The following is a 7,368-nucleotide window of genomic DNA, read 5'->3' as shown; positions in this document are numbered from 1 at the left end:
CACGTGCCATTACTCCTTTCCACATCTAACCCAGTGGGTATTCCGGCACCCTGCAGCCGCCCCGAACTTGTACCTGCAAAATAAAAAGACAGTTAGAGCGCATCGTGAAGCAGGCAACAAGCGCTTACTTACATGCTTCCAGGCGCTTCTATTCATCACACGGGCTCCATCTTCAACTCACTTCAGCCCGCCATCCGCCATCGCCGGAACCCTGCAAAACAAGAGACATCATTACTAAAGACTTTAAAGACATTAGAATTACTCGAAACTTACCGTTCGTGCAGTAAACGACGGACAGCAGTCCTCTGAAGTCAAGAGGCCTGCTCCCCTTATCCAGTGAAGAAACTGGTTACAGCACCCTGCCTCGAGGCAGATGGAGAGCACGGCGTTCACTTACCTAAGGTGAGAGCGTTAACCTTTGGGGTTCTACAGGAGAAGAGAAAGGGAAGAAGAGAGAGACATTCAATAACCCAGTTCATTAATCCCACATTTTCTATCTGCAGACATCTTACCCTTCGAGCCAGACATACAGTGCACAGAGGTCCAGCCCAAAGAGCCAGCCGTGTGTTACACATCACCTTTGAAGATACGGTATACGCCCAGTCAAGACCGGCGCCTCTACGGGAATCAAGTGAGCGTTACAGAACGCAAAGCCTACCACAAAACTCCCGTCCAGGCGCTATGGAAACCTCGGATACCGACCAGCTAGCCCAGTTACTTGGGGAACTAAGGGCAGAAGTGCATGCAGCCCGTCAGGAAACGAACGCTCTAAGAAGGGAACTGATTATTTCCAAGGAGCGAACAGATGATCTCGCTAGACAATTGCTACAGTCACAAGCCGGACAGACCCCATTACCCGCATCTGGGGGAAATCTTCCTTCTACATCCTCTATGAATCCAGTGCAGATCAACCTACCTGGGAATGTACCTCTGGCTCCGCCCGAACGATTTTCTGGTGACCCAAAGAGGTTTGCAGTATTTATCAATTAGTGCCGGTTGCATTTCTTATGCCGGCCAGCAGCCTTTCCAACTGATCAAGCTAAAGTAGCTTTCGTGCTTTCGTACCTTAGTGGCAATGCGGCAGACTGGTCGATCCCTCTAGTAAATCAAGATGATCCGGTCCTCCATGATTTTCAAGCTTTTCAGCTCAGTATGGAAAAACTGTTCGCAAGACATTCACAGGGGCAGGCCTTGGACAATGAGCTTCTTTCGTTGCGACAAGGTAATCAAGACCTTTTGGCTTATATTGCGTCTTTCAACAGACTGATAGTGGAAACTCACTGGCCTGAGGACAAAAGGATTACGCTGTTTTATAGAGGTCTACGCGGAGAGCTCAAAGATGTGTTAGCCCAAGTAGTGAATCCCCCACAAGATTGTTCGGACTATATAGACTTAGTCGTTCAAATAGATCACAGACTGCAGAACAGGAAGGCCGATCGTTCCAAGTTTGATGCTCGAGTATTTTCCAAACCGCCAACTCCTTCCAAAGGAGTAGACTCCGGGGAACCCATGCAAATAGGGGGTCTGAAAGGTCCTCTAACACAAAAGGAGCGGGAAAGGAGAAAACAGTTGCAATTATGCCTCTATTGCGGAAACCCAGGGCACTTTCTTCGAGACTGTCCGGTGAAACCTGCCAAGAAGGCAGTAGGAGCTGCAGTTACCAAAGTTACAAACTCTGAGCAGGGAAACGACCTCGCCCGACAAGAATAGAGGTCCTCTTGCCGAGCGTGAAAACCAGTTCCGTGACCTCGCATTTCGTGATACCTATGGTCCTCATTAGCCCTGATAATCCGGATCGATTACATGCAATTGAAGCTTACGTCAACAGCGGTGCCATCGGCAATTATGTGGATCATGAAATGGTTTTGAGGATGAATCTAACTCTTTGTCCCAAGGCTGTAAAGGACGTCATTACTACGGTGGATGGTACGGAGATAGCCTCCGGGCCAGTAACGCATACCACTCAAGAAGTGACGCTAGTAAGTCAAGATGGACACCATGAGAAGATCGTGTTCGATGTGATCAAGGCCCCTCAGTTTCAGATTATTCTAGGAATACCTTGGTTAGAGAAACACAATCCTCTGATCGATTGGCGAGCAAGAACGGTCCAGTTTCCAGAATGTGTCTCTACTTGTCACCCTCCACCTGGTGTTGCACTGGCAGCAATTTCTTCAGAGACTCCCCAGTTACCTCCCGAATACCTAGAATACCAAGATGTTTTCCGGAAGGATCAGGCTAACTCTCTACCTCCTCATAGGTCTTATGACTGCCAGATCGACCTGATACCTGGATCTACCCCTCCTTGTAGTAGAATTTATGCCCTCACCGAGCCTGAGAACCTTCACCTTCGACAATACCTGGATCAATACCTGGCAAATGGGTTTATTCGTCCTTCCAAGTCCCCTGCTTCTTCAGCTTTGTTCTTCGTTCCAAAAAAGGAAGGAGACCTTAGAACTTGTATAGATTATCGCTCCCTGAACCAGATCACCGTTAAGAATAGATATCCGTTACCTTTGATCCCTGAACTCCTTGACCAAGTCAGAAAAGCATGCATATATACAAAGCTGGATCTTAGAGGCGCTTACCACTTGGTACGAGTAAAAGAGGGCGATGAATGGAAGACGGCCTTCCGCACCAAGTATGGGCTATTTGAATATCAGGTCATGCCCTTCGGACTTTGTAATGCCCCGGCCGCCTTTCAATATTTTATGAACGATGTCCTCAGAGAGCTCATAGATGTGTGTGTTGTTGTTTACATTGACGACATCCTCGTTTATTCTTCATCGGAATCTGAACATCGGAAACACATGAAAATGGTCCTCGAAAGATTGCGTCAACACAAACTTTTCGCTAAGTTGGAAAAATGTGTTTTCAACGTGACTGAAGTTGAATTCTTGGGATTCATATTATCACCTGGCGGAGTGCGTATGGATTCAAAGAAGGACGATGCAGTTCTCAAATGGCCATCACCATCCTCCGTAAAAGGTGTGCAAAGCATGTTAGGCTTCGCTAACTTTTACCGCAGGTTTATCCCCGAATTCTCTAGAATAGTCCAGCCCATCACTGCCTTGTTAAAGAAAAACAAACGTTTTGAATGGTCTACCGAGGCGGAACAAGCTTTCCAGGATTTGAAGACTAAATTTATCTCTGCACCAATCTTAAAACACCCTCACCCCGAACTCCCCTACATCGTGGAAACTAATGCTTCAAGCCTTGCCATGGGGGCAGTTCTATCACAAAAGGACCCGGTAACCAATCAGTTGCATCCCGTGGCATTTTGGTCCCGCAAATTCTCGCCTCCTGAAATCAATTACACGATTACTGACAAGGAACTTCTGGCTATCAAGTCTGCCTTTAAGGCTTGGCGGCATTATCTGCTGGGGGCCCGACACACCGTTACTGTGATTACGGATCACCGAAACCTGCAATATTTGAAAACCGCAAAAGCCCAATCCTCTAGACAACTCCGTTGGGCATTATTCTTTGCCGAGTTTGACTTCATAATTACCTATCGACCTGGTACAAAAAACGGTAAAGCTGATGCCCTTTCTCGGATGGGAGTGGAAGAACACTTGATCAACCCTAAACCTGTACCAATCATTCCCGAACAAAGAATTCTGGGTGTAATCGCCACAGAATCCATAGAGGAAGTTAAGGCTAAAGCCAGGCAACTTGTAACTCCAGCAGACATACAGAATTGGCATCTGCAGGGAAAGGACTTTGCAGTAAAGGACAACTTATTGTATTTCCAAGAACGATTATACCTACCCAGCACAGATTTACAGAAAAAAGTAATCTCTTGTTATCACGATTCTTTAATGGAAGGACATCCCGGTATGGCCAAGACCTCAGAAAAGATCAAGCGCTATTTCTGGTGGCCGTCTTGGAAAAAAGATATCAGAGACTTTATAATGTCCTGTAGAGTATGCGCCCAAAACAAGAGTCAAAAGGAAAGACCAGCAGGCCTCTTACGCCCTATTGACATCCCACCTCGCCCTTGGCATACGCTTTCTATGGACTTCATCACCGATCTACCTCCATGCTCCGGATACAATACGATTCTAGTAATCGTGGACTTATTCTCCAAGATGGCGCATTTCATTCCGCTCAAAGGCTTGCCAACAGCAGCAACTCTGGCCCGAGAATTTCTCGAAAACATCGTCCGACTGCACGGTTTTCCTTCGGTTCTAATTTCGGATCGAGGTAGTCAATTTATTTCTCATTTTTGGCGAAGTTGCTGTTGGTCGGCTCAAATTGATGTGAGACTATCGACCAGTCACCACCCTCAGACCGACGGACAAACCGAGAGGACCAATCAAACTCTGGAACAGTATTTACACTGCATGCTGCAACAAACTGAAAAAACTTGGAAAGACATCCTTTGGATAGCCGAATATGCCTACAATAACTCTGTCCATTCGGGAACTGGGAAAACCCCGTTTTTTCTTTTGTACGGCAGTCACCCTCGAACCTCGGAGTTGGATCCCCACCAAAATCTTGAAACACCAGCAGTAGACTACCTGCATTCTACAATCACCCAAGCCTTTAAGGAAGCTGTTTCTCACCTTCAAAGGGCTGAAGAACAATACAAGAAAGGAGCAGATCAACATCGGAAGGAAGCCCCTCAATATCAAGTAGGGGATCAAGTCTGGTTATCCACCAAATATCTACCTCTAAAAGGGCCACGCACATTCAACCCAAGATACCTTGGTCTCTATTCCATCACTACCATAGTAAACCCAGTAGCGGTCAAATTGGACTTGCCCCCGCACATGAAGATACATCCGGTCTTCCACGTCTCTCTATTAAAACCCGTGCAACCTCAAACCCGACTAACCAAATCTCCAAAACATATCCTAGTTGATGGAGAACTCGAGTTTAAAGTCAAAAGCATTCTGGACTCCAAGATCTCCAAATCTAAACTATTCTACCTAATTGACTGGAAAGGCTACGGCCCCAAGAGAGATCCTGGGAACCTGCTGAATATGTCCACGCTCCTCGCCTAATCAAAAGATTTCACCGAACATTTCCTGACAAGCCAAAACCCCCGGAGAAGCCCGGTTTGGGAGGGGCCTTGAGGGGGGGTACTGTCATGATCTCTGCTTCCAAAAGGTCAGGGTTTTCCCAACTCCCTTGGAAGCAGATCCATAACCCAGGTTCCGAGTGCCAACCAGTCCCAATTGGGACCTTTTGGACCCAGTCCTGGCGCCAGTGGCACCAGGCTCATAAATATGCCCAGTCCCAGCGCTGGAAGCGCCGGGCTCATAATGCTTGGGTGGACTTACCTGCAGCAGACCATGCTGCTTACTTGCCTGCCAGTTGAGTCTCTGATCCTCTTCTGTTTGGAACTACCTTTCCTGTTGGGTGGGGCAGGAGCCACTCCCTAGATTCAGAACACTGGAACTCTTCTGGAAAGCAGGAACTCTTTTCTTACCTAGGCGTGGCTGTGGAAGGAGACACCTAAGCACTACAGGAGGCTATTTAAACCACACCCGATGGATGAATCTTGCTTTGCGTTATTCTGCATTCTCAGCAGCAGAACACTCATCGTGTCTTCTGCATCTGATCCTGGGCCTAAGGAAAAAGGCTTACCATTCTGAATCCAGTCTTCAGCAACACCTATAAAGACAAGAAAGAACAGGTTAGCATTACGGTCTTCAGTGACAGCTCTTCACTTACCTGGTCCATCGGCTGTCACCAACGCCTCGCGCTGCATTCCGGCATCTGAAAGACAAAGGCTTACCTACTCTTCGTGCGCTCCGGAGGTCTTCACACTGCATTCCGGCATCTGAAAGACAAAAGCTTACCAACTCTTCGCACGCTCCGGAGGCCTTCGGCGCTGCATCCCGCATCTGAAAGACAAAACAAGGTGCGTTTAAAGACATTGGGGAACTTAAATAGTCACGTGCCATTACTCCTTTCCACATCTAACCCAGTGGGTATTCCGGCACCCTGCAGCCTCCCCGAACTTGTACCTGCAAAATAAAAAGACAGTTAGAGCGCATCGTGAAGCAGGCAACAAGCGCTTACTTACCTGCTTCCAGGCGCTTCTATTCATCACACGGGCTCCATCTTCAACTCACTTCAGCCCGCCATCCGCCATCGCCGGAACCCTGCAAAACAAGAGACATCATTACTAAAGACTTTAAAGACATTAGAATTACTCGAAACTTACCGTTCGTGCAGTAAACGACGGACAGCAGTCCTCTGAAGTCAAGAGGCCTGCTCCCCTTATCCAGTGAAGAAACTGGTAACAGCACCCTGCCTCGAGGCAGATGGAGAGCACGGCGTTCACTTACCTAAGGTGAGAGCGTTAACCTTTGGGGTTCTACAGGAGAAGAGAAAGGGAAGAAGAGAGAGACATTCAATAACCCAGTTCATTAATCCCACATTTTCTATCTGCAGACATCTTACCCTTCGAGCCAGACATACAGTGCACAGAGGTCCAGCCCAAAGAGCCAGCCGTGTGTAACACATCACCTTTGAAGATACGGTATACGCCCAGTCAAGACCGGCGCCTCTACGGGAATCAGGTGAGCGTTACAAATAGCTGGTGTTTGGAAAGGCATATTCATCCCGATAGAGCAGATGTAGTTCATGTGGCCAATTTTTTAGCTCAGATGGCAGCGCAGGGCAAGGCTTACAGGACTATCAACACAGCCAGGTCTGCGATATCTGCGGGGCACCCTAGAGTAGAGGGTATAGCGATTGGCGAACATCCTTTGATCTGTAGATTGTTAAGGGGAGTAAGGATGTTAAGACCACCCAGTGTTAAATATAATCAGTTGTGGGATGTAGATAAAGTTTTAAAATTGTTTTTATCTTGGCCGGATAATCAAGAATTGTCACGGAAAGCGATTTCAGGCAAGTTGTCTATGCTTTTATGTCTTTTAGCATTCAAGAGATCATCTGATGTTAGAGCGTTGGAGGTTAATAGGAAGAGTATATCTCCGAACGGGGTGACTTTCCTTATAGTAAAAAGGACCAAAACAGGTTTGAGATCTATTTCCTGAGTCTTTCCCGACTCAACCAAAGTTGTGTCCAGTCAGATGTATAGAGGCTTATGAAGAGATGACGAGGGAGGTTAGACCCCCGGGAGTGTCAAAATTGTTGATAGCGATTTGTAGATCTTACAAAGCAGTTACACCGGCCACCATTGCTAGATGGCTTAGATGGGTGATGGTTCAAGCGGGCATAGATGTTGAGAGGTATGGCGCCCATTCCGCTAGAGGAGCGATGGCTACTAAAGCGTATAATATAGGAGCCATAGTAGAGGATATTATGAGAGCTGCAGATTGGTCGAATGAATCGACGTTTAAAACTTTCTATTTTAAACCCATGGAAAGTGCGACATCGTTGGTGGTAGGT

Source organism: Ambystoma mexicanum, chromosome 13 (assembly GCF_040938575.1).
Source record: "Ambystoma mexicanum isolate Mex_15411 chromosome 13, UKY_AmexF1_1, whole genome shotgun sequence".
Lineage (NCBI taxonomy): Eukaryota > Metazoa > Chordata > Amphibia > Caudata > Ambystomatidae > Ambystoma > Ambystoma mexicanum.
This window is presented reverse-complemented; position numbering follows the sequence as displayed.